We start from the raw sequence: 15,178 nt of genomic DNA, 5'->3' as shown, positions 1-15,178 counted from the left end.
GAAGGAAGAAAGAAAGAAAGAAAGAAAGAAAGAAAGAAAGAAAGAAAGAAAGAAAGAAAGAAAAAAGGAAAGAAAGCCTTCCTTCTCCTTATGTAGAGTATACCTAAGGAAAGTCACCTTGAGAGAAAATATTGTCTCAGGCTTTCACAGAGAGAATATTGTTCAAGCACTGGCCATGACTCATCCATATGGCTGACACTACAAAAGATCTACAATCTTCAGTACAAGGTTTCAGAATAAATTCTGAGGGGATTTGACTGACCTTGTCAAATATAAATGTTACATTTCTTGTTATATAGGTCTTGCTTTATCTTGGTCTTAACCATCCAGCAGAGAAGTATAAAAGTGAAGTATAAAAAGTAAAGCCATATTAATATGCTGAGCTATAAAAGGCTCAAGTCAACAACTTCTGACATTGCCAGTCCTACAGATAACCCACTACTGTTGTGGACTACTGGACTATATTGGAATACTTTGCTGAATTCACGCACCTGCAATATTTAAATAGCAATGGAATACCCATCTCTGACAAAACTAAACATAACAAGGGGATACAAGTGAAGGACCATTTTGTATCTGTATATTCAAAATAGTTAGAATAGACATAAAGCTACTTTCTTTTAATGCAATGAATAGAAAGATTTGTACTAATAGTGTTTGTGGACAGGATATCATGTCTGTGTCTTGTACAATGAATAACCACAAGAAGACAACAATATACAATATAGCAATTATTGAAACTGTCCTACTAATTGATTTTGAAACTGTTAATTTGCTATTTGTTTCTCAATAAAATTATTTTAAAAATAAATAAATAAAAATGAAATATATCACTGGCCTCTTACCTCATCCACTCCATGGCAGGATGGGCCAGTTACATGGAGACCACTCTATTTTGACTTGGGAATTAATTTCCATTTGTGACTGAGGCTTGTTCTCAGCGAGTGAAGCCAATGTTATCTAACAAATAACCATAGTCAACTATGTTGATTGATTTCTGTGTGGTTAGGGTTTCACTTCCTTTATTGACTCTCAGAAGCAACCTGTATTACTTCTGGTTTTTAGCTGAGCAAAAAGAAGCACGTTGGGATTTCATGATCTGTCTATGTTAATTCAGACTGTCAGAAACAAAGCTAGAATTTGAATCCAGGCATCTATCTCTAAGATATCATGAAACATGGGGAGACTCATTATCCAAAATCATAGAGAGGAACTTATAAGGTCTTAGAACATCCACAGTAGTTGTGAAGTTGTTTTCCTTAATGAATACTTGGGCTGCAGAAATGTTTTGTTACAATTTCTTATCTGTACTTGGATCACTGACTACTATGCCCTATCCTCCTTCAGCTATTTCTTTTCCCTCTACAGCTATGCTTAACATTTTCTATGTGTATCACTGTCCATGTTTCAAAGTAACTTATTTAACAGATTATAGAATTCAGCTTTCAGCACCTCTCATTTGACTTTATTAAAAAGAGGTTTTGTTAATACTTTACTGAATATAAGCATATCTGGCACTGTACTGCATACTTGGTAAAGTCTTTTTATATTATGACTAAAACCATCAGTTTCAAATTGCCTTCAAAATCATTTTAAAAACACAAGTGAACAGAAGTTCACATCTTCAGTTAAGGTGAAACAAATGTGATTCTCATGAGTATTCCTAAAATGTCAAAGTGTTTCTTGTTTTTTATTGCTTAAAACTTTTACAGGTTTTTACCACTTCAACACATCTTTTTTGAATTTTAGATGTAGACAGCTGACATTTGAGTTATTCTTTAGCAACTTTAGCTTTTAATTTGACATCTAGTATATATTCAGTACACAGTACTGAATAATTTCAGAACTGCATATTATGGCATTATGTTCATAGGGAGAATTGAAGAAAATTTTTGGGAAAATTTACCCTCCTTGGAAACTTAGTTCTTTTTTACCATCTTGCAAGATGGTGGGTGAAAAAACTGGGAAGTCAGACACTAAAGAGAAGAAACCCAAAGCCAAGAAAGCCTCTGCCAGTGATACTGGTAAAAACAGTAGGGTGAAGAAGGCAAAAAAAGTCCAAAAAGAATAGCTTTACTGCAGGTGAAATCCTGTCCTGGTTAGAGGAATTGGTAGGCATTCCTTATCTGCTGTGTATTCCAGAAAAGCTTTGTACAAGAGAAAGTACACAGCTGCTAAATCAAAGGTTGAGAGAGAAAAAAAAAAGGAGAAAGTTATTTCTATGATCACAAAACCAGGCAGTGGGGATAAGCTTAACCTGGGTGGTTAAGCTTCAAAAATGCCTAGATACTACTCTACTGAAGATGTGCCACCAAAGTTCTTGAGCCATGGCAAGAAACCTTTCAGTCAGCGTGTGAGGAAGCTTAGAGCTAGCGTCACTCCTAGTACCATCTTGGTCATCCTCACTGGGCATCACAGCGGCAAGAGAGTGGTCTTCCTGAAGCAATTGACCAGTGGCTTGCTACTTGTGACTGGACCTCTTAGTCTTAATCGCGTTCCTCTATGAAAAACACACCAGAAATTTGTCATTGCCACCTCTACAAAAATTGATATCAGCAAAATGAAAATCCCTAAACACCTCACTGATGCTTACTTCAAGAAGAAGAAGCTGCAGAAACCCAGACACCAGGAGGATGAGGTATTCAACACTGAGAAAGAGAGATTCCAGATTTCAGAGCAACACAAGGTGCATCAGAAAGCAGGGAACTCAGATTTTAGCAAAAATCAAAGCTGTTCCTCAGCTCTGGGACTACATGCGATATGTTTTTTATCTGAAAAATGGCATTTATCCTCATAAATTTGTTTCTAAATTTTTTACTAAGAACCTAATTAAATAACTGTTACATTAAAAAAAGAAAATTTATCTTCCTTAGCTCCTCCATTTCTAATATATTTTCATTGTATGAGTGCATTTCTTGAAATTTCCTAAGAATCTGAAGTGTTATAGGCTTCTAAATCTCAGGATAACAAATCTGTGGACTAAATTAATTCAGCAAAATACTGTTGGGCACCATGCCATGTGGAAGAAATCTAATATGCAGCCGAAACGCTTTCCTAGGATAGATATAGACCTTGTCCTCAAGAATCATGCAGAGGAGGAGGAATCAGTGGTCACAGATCGAAGAGGTTTTCAAAAGACCCAAAAGCTCACACTCCACTAGCCATACCTCATATCTCTGTAGCCCTTTGAAATTTACAAATGTCCCTGTGAATGCCAATGCACCCTCATTCTTCTCACCTTGCAGATAAAAGTACTTAGGTTTACAAGATGAAAGGATTCGTATTAGGAACCCAGAATTGGTTAATGGAAGAACCATGACTGAAATTAAAGAGAAAAAACTATATAAAACAAAAGCAAAGAATTGAATACATTTTATTGATTATAAATAAGGAGCGCTGAATTTACAGGTAGTTTGCATCATGTGATATATCATAAAGGCCTCTGAATGACATCTTACAAGCTCAATAAATTTGTCATCCTGGAAAAAATCTTATTACCTCCTCTGATTCCATTTCTAGGATATAACAGGTGAATTGGAGAAGTCCTACCCAATATAAGTGTACTCCTTCTCTCTGGCTGCATAGAAAGAGAGGGCATTAGCTAATATAACTACATTAAACTTTAAACAATGATACAAATGTTAGACTAAATGTTTTTCTTTTTTTCATAATTTTATTGAGAAACAAATAGCAGTCAGACAGTTTCAAACCAAATTGGTAGGAAAGTTTCAATAATTAACACATTGCATACATTCTTCCTAGTGGTTAATTGCTGTACAAGACGTGGACATCATATCCTATTTACAAACACCATTAGAACAAATCCCTCTATTCATTAAGAAAATGTAACTGTATATCAATCCTAACCATTTTGAATACACAGATACAAAAGGGACATTCATCTGTATCTGCTTTTTTGTTACATTCTATTATTTGAATATTATAGGTGTGCAAACTCAGCAAAATATTCTAAAAGAGTCCAGTAGCCCATAATAGTATTGGTCTTCCACTTCCCTGTCAATGTCAGAAATTATTGACCTGAGTCCACTACAGCTCAACATAACAGCATGGCTTTACCTCTTATGCTTCCTTTTTATACTTTTCTGCTGGATGGTTAAGACCAAGGTAAAGCAGGACCTATGCAACAAGAGTTGTAGCTTTTGGGTCTGATAAGGTCAGTGAAATCCCCTCAGGATTTATCCTGAGATCCTGTACCCCAGATTGCAGAACCTTTGTCAGTATCAGCCATGTGGATGAGTCATGGCCATTGTTTGGCCAATGTGCTCTCTGTGAAAGCCTGAGAGAATGTTTTCTCTCCATGTGACTCTCTTTAGGCACACTCTGCATCATTGATCACTTTCCTCTTTGGCCTTATAATCTCCTTGATCAGAAAATTTGGGACACTAATGATTTACATGACGTTACAGTACAAGTTCTCATATGTCCTGAGTCTTAATTGACCTTGGAAGTCTAGGGCCAAAATGTTGGCTTTCCTTACTGCCCTCCTTTTTCTCTAATTTTGTTCTGCAAACTTAGGTTGTTAACCCTCCAGAAGACAAGCTCATTGGTATTATCATACAACTTAGGCTGTTAAGCTTAACCTCACTATCTGTCTGAATATCAAATATCTTGCACATACCATGGAACAGGCATTTTTCATCAAGTATTGATATTTTGAATTTAAATCCCTACAGAATATGATGAAAAAACATTTAAAACTTAGAATATATTTTCAAAATAGGCGTGAAGAATTATATAATTCTTATGTTTACACATAAGTCCAAAAATCTAACCATATACAACCTTGAAACAGGACAGTTCCACAACATTCCTTTTCCTGTCTCTTGCCTTCATTCACCACCCCCTTCTTTTTGAACAATCATCTACCTGAGAGACAGCACAGCAGCATCTGGCATGTCATGACAAGGAACCTGCATTCAGAAGACCAGAATGACAGGCACTCCAAGCATGAAACTACTATTACAGATTACCATCTTCAGTGCAGTTGTTTAATTCACAGGTATCTGTATATATAGTTAGGGTGAGAATCTTTCCAATTAACTGCTAGATTCAAAAATCTTCCAAAGAGTCTCAGGATCATTGCCTTGCCCATCTTCTACATATAACTGTGTGGCTTGTCACTGTCATGTTTCCTAGCTCTTCTCCTTTCCCTCTCTTAATTAGTTAGTTAAAGGTTTTTCTTTCTTACTGGATATGAAAAATGACAGCATACAACTCTAAGAAGCTACTGGCAACTGTTTCTGTTTTATAAGGAAAATCAAAGCTAGGTTGAATACAATGCCAAATAAGAAAAGTCAAGAGAACAAGGATGTAGGTCTTGGTGGTATTTATTTATTAACACTGTATTGCACTGTGCCTGAAACTAGCATTTGTGAAGGTCTTCCAGTCATGTGAGCAATTGTTTCCTGTAATCTTTATCTGAGCAAAAGTTGTTATACTTTATTGCAACCCGTGTAGGCACTCAAACAGTGGAGCCAGTACTTCGTGATTATCTTAGTTATTTTCTCATCCTGAGACAAAATACACAACACCCTCAGCTTGGAGGAAAAGCTCAGTAGTTAGACAGGTTTCAGTCCATAATTGGTTGGCTCCAAATCAGAGTAGTATGGCAGGAACAAAAGAGAAAGAACACATAATATCCTTCCAGACCACATTCACAGTGTCCAACTTCTTCCCACCAGGATTCACTTCCCAACATCACACCCAGCTATAAAGCTGTGAGTGGGCTAATCCAGTAATGAGTTTCACACACTTGTGGTCTGATCACCTCCCAAAAGCCTCATCTATCAGAGCATGAGGATTTGGGTGGCCTCTGGATATACCCCATTACAATGTTCACTGTATTACAGAAAGATAAAAAGAGAAATATCTTTGAATAAAGGGAAAAATTATATATATATATATATATATATATATATATATATATATATATAATTTTGGATGTTTATACTGCTGACATTTTTTACCAACTTTGTATCCTATATCTGGTAATATGAACAAATAATTAGAAGAAAACAATAGGCAATATAACAATCATTGTTGAATTCCTGTCATTTTGTTTAGTGAAATTCTACATCATTCCTATTTTTTTTTTACTATTTTTTATTCTCTTTAAAAGTAAAAACCTTTCTCTTTGCCTTGAATGTTATTGACTCTCATGTGACATGAGCAGTTTCACATTGACTGTGAAATCTCAGATAGCTGTACCAGTTCTGCCTATTGTATCTTTTATATTAAATACAAGGGACAGTTTCATAAAACCTAAAGAAATCCCCTAGAGTGCCACTTGGAGTAGTTCAATAATGAGAAAGATATATTTTAATAATTAAACATTATTTAAAATATGCCCTTCCTGCATTGGCAATTTTAAAAGTAATGGTAATTATGTACCCAGAAGATTTTAAATGTATACTTCACTGACTTTGATTGGGTTTTCTTTGTAAATTAAACCCAAGTAAGTAACTCACTGAAATAGACAGAAATTTTCCTAGATTACACATCTTTTTACTTGTAATTGTCTTCTCCAGTCTTACCACTCCTTCATCTCCATGGAAGAAGAGCCCTTGAATGAGACTGAAGCATACAACTCTATCATAATCTGAGTTACATTATACAGGATCTTTACTATCTTCACCTACATATCTACATGACTAACAAAGACACAGGTACATTGTAGCTGCTCAATTGATGTCTTATAAAAATAAATATAGTTTACTTATTGTGATACTTACTCTTGATTATCACCTTGACTAGATTAATTGCCTTCAGAGAGGTAAGTGAATTGTGAAAGCACTACCCTCATGAGTTGATAACATTGTTTACGAGCTTACATGTAACAATGGGTTATTGGAGATGGGCTTATATGGAGAAAGAGGATCATGGAAGCACGACCTTGGGGCCATGTCTGGTCCATGGTCCCTCTTTTCTATTGTTTTTCTCTGTTTCTCTGCAGGCTGGTGGAGCAGCTTTCCTCTACTGTATATTTCCTACAAGATGTTTGTACTTTGGAGCCAATAAGCCATAGATTGCCATGATCAATCAACATGAACTTTCTCTCTCTTAAACTGTGTTTGTCAATTATCCCAATGATGAACAGCTGACTGGTACAGCTAGGCTTAAATTTCATTCTTTAGGTCAAGACTGATAAATACAACCTGTGCTAAATGAAGTTTTAGAGTGAAACTGTTTACTTACATTCTCCCTGCAATGGCTATTTCTTGCCATCTTAAATATTAATGCATTCATTCATTTAACAAAGTTTGTACTCAAAACATACTCTATATGTGTCAGAGAATGTGATGAGGTCTAAAGTTTAAAACCCTTCCCTAAAGGAGTCCTAGGCTCTGGGGAAAATAAGGTATAAGCTTGTGTAAATGTCCACATAATTAGCCATGCTTATGGGAATATTAATCACCCTATGTTCTCACAGGCTGCATGTCCCATGGCATCTAACATAAACTCTCACACTTGGCATATGCAATATCTAGTTCAGTGCTTGGCACAGAGTAAAAATTTAAGTGCAAGACTGTGCTCAAATGAACCAGCACCAATATTATTCATTGTGCCCCTTCAGGATCAGGATTTAATATGGGCTGTATACAAAATACAAAGAGTTCAGATACATACACACACACACACACACACACACACACACACACGCAAGCACATTTTCTGTAGGAAATTGGTTCACATGCATGGTCATGGAGGTTCAGAAGTTTCAAGTTCTGCAGTCAGAAAGTTGGAAACTGAGGGGTCCATGGTGGAGCACAAGATCAGAGCTCATAGCTTGAAAACTGGAAAAGCTGATGTTGTAAATTTAAGAGCAAGTCCCAAGGCTGGAGAACATTCCTGACCCAGATCAATAATATTAAAAGTAGTCCCACCTTAGAAATATTTGTCCTATTCTGTCCTCCATTAGATGAGCTGATAAAACAACCCCAATGAGGAAAGGCAATCTACTTTTCTCAGTCAAGTGATGTGCTCAAATGAACTAGCACCAATATTATTCAAATGTTAATCTCACTGAGATACATTTCACAGAATAATGTTTAACCAAATATCTGGGCAAAGTATGACTCAGGTAATTTGACACACACAATCAACTACTACATTTACCTTCCGGACAAGCTTTGCCAATACTATCCATGGGCTTTCAAGAAAGAAATATATTTCCTAATTTTGGGTTATAAAACCCTGAACACTTTTTACTGCAGTGTACTTTAATGGTATATGGCATATGACAGTGGTTTCCAAAGTTCATTTGTGTTGACCAGTCCATTCAAAAGCTGAAGTCGAAACTGAGGAGCAATTAACTCAGTTTAACTCAAGGAACAGTCTTTCTTCTATCCACATAAATAATTAGACACTCTTTACACCACTGAGGACCTATGGGCCAGAGCCAAGCCATTTCATGAAATAAAGTTAAAATTTTCTGACAGCTTTATCTGTATAAGACAAATTAAAGTGAACTACTTTATCAGCAAACATATTCTATAAATCTTTACAAAAATACTTAATCATGGAAAATGGACTAATTCTGATTTTGTCTGTAATAATCCATTAAATTCTCAAATATGCAATTCAATTCTGGGTTCCAGATACTGAAAACACTGAGGGATTTTAGCCAGAGAAAAGGTATAAAAGACAGTTAAAATTCTCATCAGAAGAATTTCTGAAGCCACCTGGTATATTAAACACAAAGAGAAGAAGATCTTTCAGGGAAATTGATTTACTTAGATATTTGAAGAGTTACATTGAAAAGCAGCAGAAAGTAACAAATTACTAAGTGCTTGCAGAGTGTAGGGCCCTAAGCTACACCACCTAACCTTTACATAAATACTGTAACATGGACATTACTGTTTTCATTATAGGAGAAGACAAACTTAAAAAGTTCACAGTCCAGACTCTTCCCACTTCAATTTTTCTATTTTGTCCATTGTATAAAGATAATGAAATATGTCATGGCTGCATCACAAAAAGTAAAATTAGTTTATAGGAATATAAAGTTGCATCAATAAAGAACACATATATAGGAATCAAGTACCAAGATGGCAGAGTGGTAGGAAACAGAAAAATCTGCTTAGCGTGCTGCCATCCACATGCTGGTATATAATGTGTGGAAGACAAAAAGGAGGGAAATTTTTCCTCTGGACCGATGAAGGATCTGAAGCAAAAATTGAAGCCCATGGAGAGAGAAGAAACTTCAATGAAGAATAAGGTAGGTAACAGGGCCTTATTGCTGAGGCAGGACTCACTGCACTAGAGGAACAATTCCAACCTGTAGACACACAGTGACTTCTGGAAACCACTGAGGACCCCACAGAAAGATGAATTAGTGGATAGCAACAGTGTCCTTGAAGAACATAAGTAGCTGGCAGTGAGTGCTGAGGTTTCAGAATGACAGAGAGAGAGAGAGAGAGAGAGAGAGAGAGAGAGAGAGAGAGAGAAACAGAGAGAGAGACAGAGAGAGCAATTGGCTGAGAGCCATCTTGAAGAGGAGCTGGTGGATCTTTGAACTCAGAGTATTGCTGGCTCCATCTCATGTTGCTGCTGGGCTCAGGTCCAAGAAAGGTAAACTGATGTCTGAAAACCAAATGATTCTGTCTCTGCCAGAATGTACAGGCTTACTGAGATTATCCAGTTCTCCACCAAAAAACTACTGCTGGCTTGCTGGGATAAATCAACCTGTACTGGGACTCTGCTTCCCTATATTGTCTATGAAACACAGCAGAGAGAAACCTGGAGGGTTTTTTTCCTGTCATTCTTTTTTTATTGTTGTTGTTATTATTATGTCTGAAAATAATTTTTCAGACACAATAATTTTGTAGATGCAGAGCTGGTATCCACAATGAAATCTATGCTTAGTGACTAGACTGCATATGGACAAAAATTAGAGGATCTTAAGAAAATTATGGAGGCAATGAATGCTCACAACAAGAAAGGAATAAAATCCATAGAGAAAATTCAAGCAGAAAATGAGGAGAATAAAAATTCTATTGAAAATATCTGCAACAGATTAAGCCAATGTGAGGATAGGAACTCTGATTAAAAAGAAAAAAAACAGGCTTACAGTTAGAGACCATGAAAAGAAAGAGTTCTTAAAACTAGCAAGGTACTATGAGAAATCAAACAAGCAGCTTCCATAGGAGGCAAATACAAATAACGTAAGTTTGACTGGATTCAATGAAAAGGCAGAAGATAGCATAATAATGTTTAATGAAAAAAAAAAAAAAACTGCTCACAGCCATTATGGCTGACAGCTTTCCTGGAAGGAAAAAAGCAGTTTGACATACAAATAAATAGGGCATGTAATACTTCAATTAGCCATGATCAAAAATCAACAGCCAGATATAACACAGTCAAGATTCCAGAAATTCAATACAGGAATAGAATCTTATAAACTATTAGGGGAAAATATCATCTATAAAGTAAAGTCCATCTGAATCACAGATGACTTTTCAGAGCAAACCCTCAAATAAGGTAGATTTTGGACTAAAGTATTTCAAGTTCTAAAAGAAAACAACCTTCAATCCAGACATACATACACAGCAAAAACTGTATTTCAAAACTGATGGAGAAGTATGATACTTCCATGACAAAAAAAACATCCAATGAAATTTCTGACCACCAAAGCAGCATTCCAAAATATTTTGAAGGACATTCTACAAAAGTACAAGAATAAACTCCATAAACTCCATAAACTCCAACAGAAGGAATCCACAAGGCAAGGCATGGCAAACAAACATTGGAGGTAGAGCAAACAACAGGAAAATAGCATGACAAGGATAAGCCAATATGTAACAGTTATAGCCATCAATGGCAATAGTCTCAATTCACCAGTCAAGCGACACATACTGAAAGAATGGATCAAACAACAATATCAAAAAAAAATGTTGCATACAATGCACACATTTAATTCAAAAGAAATTTGTGGACTAAAATTCAAAGGATATAAAGCAATACTCCACGTGACAGGAACTCAGAAGAAAAATAAGCTGCAACTATTCTATTTGCAAGCAAAGTAAATTTTAAGCCCAGACTCATTTAAAAAAAAGATAAAGATGGTCACTGCATCCTCGAAAGGGACCAATCCAAGAGGAAGAGATAATAATCATAAATATACATGCGACAAATGCCATTATACCTAACTTGATAAAACACATATTAACAAACATTAAAAAATAGAATAAACTGTAATAAAGTTGTACTGGTGCATCTCAATACTCCACTATCACATAAAGACAGATCAACTAAACAATAAATCAACAATGAAATATTGGAAGTGAAATAAACTTCTGAACAGATAGACATGGCCAATTTCTATGAATTCTTCCACCCCACATCACAATAAACTTTCCTTTCAGCTGTACATAAAATGTTCTCCCACATTGACCACTTACCATCTCATTGAATATGCTTAAGTAAATACAAAGGAATTGATATTACCCCATGCACATGATCAGACAATAGTGCATTGAAAATGGAAGTCAACTGCAAAAGAAGGCACAGAAACCTTACGAACGTATGGAAATTAAATATCACCCTTGCAAATAACCAAAGGATCATAGATGAAATTAGATAAGAAATTATACAGCTTCTATAATTAAATTATAATGACAATACAACATAGCATAATTTATGCACCACAATTCAAAATGTCTTAATAGCACAATTTTTTGCAGTGAATATACATAGCATGAAAACACAGCAAGTACAAATAAAAAGACTTAATGTGGAACCTCAAACTTCTAGAAAAAGAATAATAGGCTAAGCTGAAAGCTAGTGTAAGAATAAATTGTAATGATCAGATCAGAATTAATGCATTTTAGACTAAGTAAATAATGCAAAGAATCAAGGAATTAAAGGGTTCCTTCTTTGAAAGATTAAATAAGATCAACAAACCCGTATCCAAACTTATGAAAAAACAGTGGCTCATGCCTGCAATCCTATTGCAGGGGAGACCAAAAACAGGAGGATCACTATGCATCTGAGCTGTGTAGCAAGACCGTGTACAAAATACATAAAAGATTTTTTTTAAAATACACTTAAAACTTATCAAAAAAGAAAGAAAAGATTCAAATCCATGCAATTAGGAATAAAAACTATGAAATCACACGGGGTTGTGCAGAATTCTAGAGTATCATATACACCTACTTTGCAAATTTGTGTTCTTTTGTTTCTTTTTAATTTAATTTTGGTACTGGGAATCAAACACATGACCTCATGCTTGCCATGCAGGTGCTGTGATGCTGAGCAATATTCCTAGCCCAAAAGTACATAATCTAATAAAATGGAAAAAATGGACAGATACATATCAATTACCAAAACTAACTCAAGGTGATATAAATATCCTAAATTGATGATATCAAAGATCTGATTAAAAGTGTACCAATAAGGAAAAGCTCAGGATTTAATGAATTCATTGTTGATATGTACAGAAATTTAGAGAAGGCACAGCACAAATAATTCACAAACTCTTTAATGAAATAGAAAGGGAAGCAATACTCCCTAATTAATTCCTTGAAGCAAGCATTACCCCATTACCAAAACTGGAGAAGGACCCATTAAAAAGAGAACTTCCATTCCAATTTCCCTAACGAACATAGATGCAAAAATCCTCATTAAGTTATTGGCAAACAACACAGCATATTATCAAAAGATTATACAATGTGACAAAGTGCCTTTCATTCCAGGGATGCAAAGATAGTTGAACATATCTAAATCAATAAATGTAATACACCATGTTAGCAAAACAAAGACAAAAATCACATGATCATCTCAGTAGATGAAAAAAAAAAAGGTTTTGACAAAGTCCATTACCCATTCTTCATAACAACCCTATAGAAATCTGGAATAGTTAGTCTTTATTTCAATTTGATAAAAGCCAGCTATGACAAACCAACAACCAACATTGTACTAAATGGACAAAATTTGAGCTTTCAACTGGCCAGATAGCTCAGAGGTTTAAAGCACCCTCTTACTTAAGCAGATGCAGAGACCAGCTTTTGATCCTTGGCATGATGTGCTGACCTTGCCCCCTGGTGTGCTGAGAAAGCAGTTGAGACTGGGGGTGGTGTATGCCTGTAATCCCAGTGTTTGGGAGGTTGAAAACAGGAGGATCATTGACCTGTGTTGTGAGACCCTGTAGACCCTGTACTAAATATATTTAAAAAAAAAAACTCAGAACTTTCACTCAAAAATTAGGAACAAGTCAAGGATGCACTAATGTCTCCATTCTTATGTAACACAGACCTGGAAATTTTAGCCAGAGAAATCAGACAAGAGAAAGAAATCAAATGAATGATAGGGAAGGTAGAATTGAAATTACCGTTATTTGCAGATGACATGATACTTTACATAGAAGATCCCTAAAAATGCCAACAAAATAATGATAGATTTAACAAGCAAATTCATTATCATAGTGGGATGCAAAGTCAACACTCAAAAACCCATAGCTTTCATGGACACAAATAACAAAGTAACTGAAAGAGAAGCTAGAGAAACAGTTCTTTTTGCAATGCATCAAAAAAAAAAAAAGAAAGAAAAAGAAAAGAAATACCTAGGAATTAATCTAAAGAAGAATGTAAAAGAGCTCTATGCTGAAAACTACAGTACTCTAAAAGAAGAGTTTGAAATGGGTATCAGAAAATAGAAACATGTCCCTTGCTCTTGGGTAGGAAAAATCAATAGAGTGGAAATGGCCACACTCTGAAATTGTTATACAGATTTAATGATTAAGATTCCAACAGCATATCTCACAGAATTAGAGAAAACAATCCTAAAATTCATTTGCAATCAGAAGAGACCTAGACTAGCAAAGACAATTCTAGGCAACAAAGACAAGGCAGGGGGCATCATAACCCCTGACTAGAAACTATTTTATAAAACTGCTATGATAAAAACAACATTGTACTTACAAAAACAGAGGTAAAAATCTATAGAACAGAATATAAAATGTAAAAACAGCCCCAGACATACTCAACCACATCAGCTTTGACAATGGAGCCAAACATTCATTGGAAGGCAGCCACTTCAAAATATGTTTCTGGAAAAACTGAGTCAGCATATGCCAAAAATTAAAACTGGACCTATATCTTTCACTATGCACTAAACTAAATTCTGATTGGTTCAAGGCTCCAAGTATTAAAACAGAAATATTAAATATCTTGAAGACATTGGTGTAGGAAAAAATATGCATAAAATCCTGACCCCACAGGAAGTATCACAAATAATTAACAATGGAGATCTTATTAAAATGCTTTTGCACAGCAAGAGAAGCCACCAACAGAGATAACCCACAATGTGGGAGAAAAAGTTTGCCAGCTTTTTCTCAGACAAAGAACTACTATCAAGAGCATATAAAGAACTCAAAAAAAAAAAAAAAAAAAAAAAAAAACCAGAATTCTCAAATTCAAAGACTAGTCCAAAAACGGGCATCAGAGATTAGTATAAATCTCTAAGATGAAGCAATACAAACAGCAAATATATATTTACAAAAAAAAAGTTTAAACATCACTGGTCCTAAAACAGATGCAAACTATAGTAACACTAAGTTTATATCTTGTGCTATAAATAATGGTTATTATGAATAAATCAACCAATAACAAATACTAGAGGGGCTGTTGGATAAAAGGTACCCTTCTCCACTGTTGATAGGAATGGAAAATAGTCCATCACTGTGGAAATTAGTATGGAGATAAGATTAGAAGTCCCTTTTGATCATACCACAGTGACACATGTGCACCCATCTTTATAGAAGCACAATTTGTGATACCTAGATCTTAAAAACAGCCCAAATAACCATCAAATAAGGTATAGTTAAAAAAAATGTAGTGTTTTTATACTTTTGGGTACTGCTCAGTCATAAAGAAGAATAAAAATGGAGACTTTTTGGTTTTGGTACTGGGAATGGAACTCAGGATCTTGCACTTGACAGGAAGGTGCTTATGCTACTGAGATATCTCCCTGGCCCTAAATTTGGGACTTCTACAAGTAAATGGATGTAACTTCAGACTAGCCTCATAAGTGAAACAAAGCAGAAACATACAACAAATTGTCTCCTTAGTGTGGGAATCTGGAAGAGTAATAAGATGCAAAACATACAATGGATATTATTAAATGGGAAGAATTGGTTCAAACACACAGAGAAACTAAGATG

The sequence above is a fragment of the Octodon degus genome, unplaced genomic scaffold, assembly GCF_000260255.1.
Source record: "Octodon degus isolate 3935 unplaced genomic scaffold, OctDeg1.0 scaffold00062, whole genome shotgun sequence".
Lineage (NCBI taxonomy): Eukaryota > Metazoa > Chordata > Mammalia > Rodentia > Octodontidae > Octodon > Octodon degus.
Note: the sequence above shows the minus strand (reverse complement) of the source record.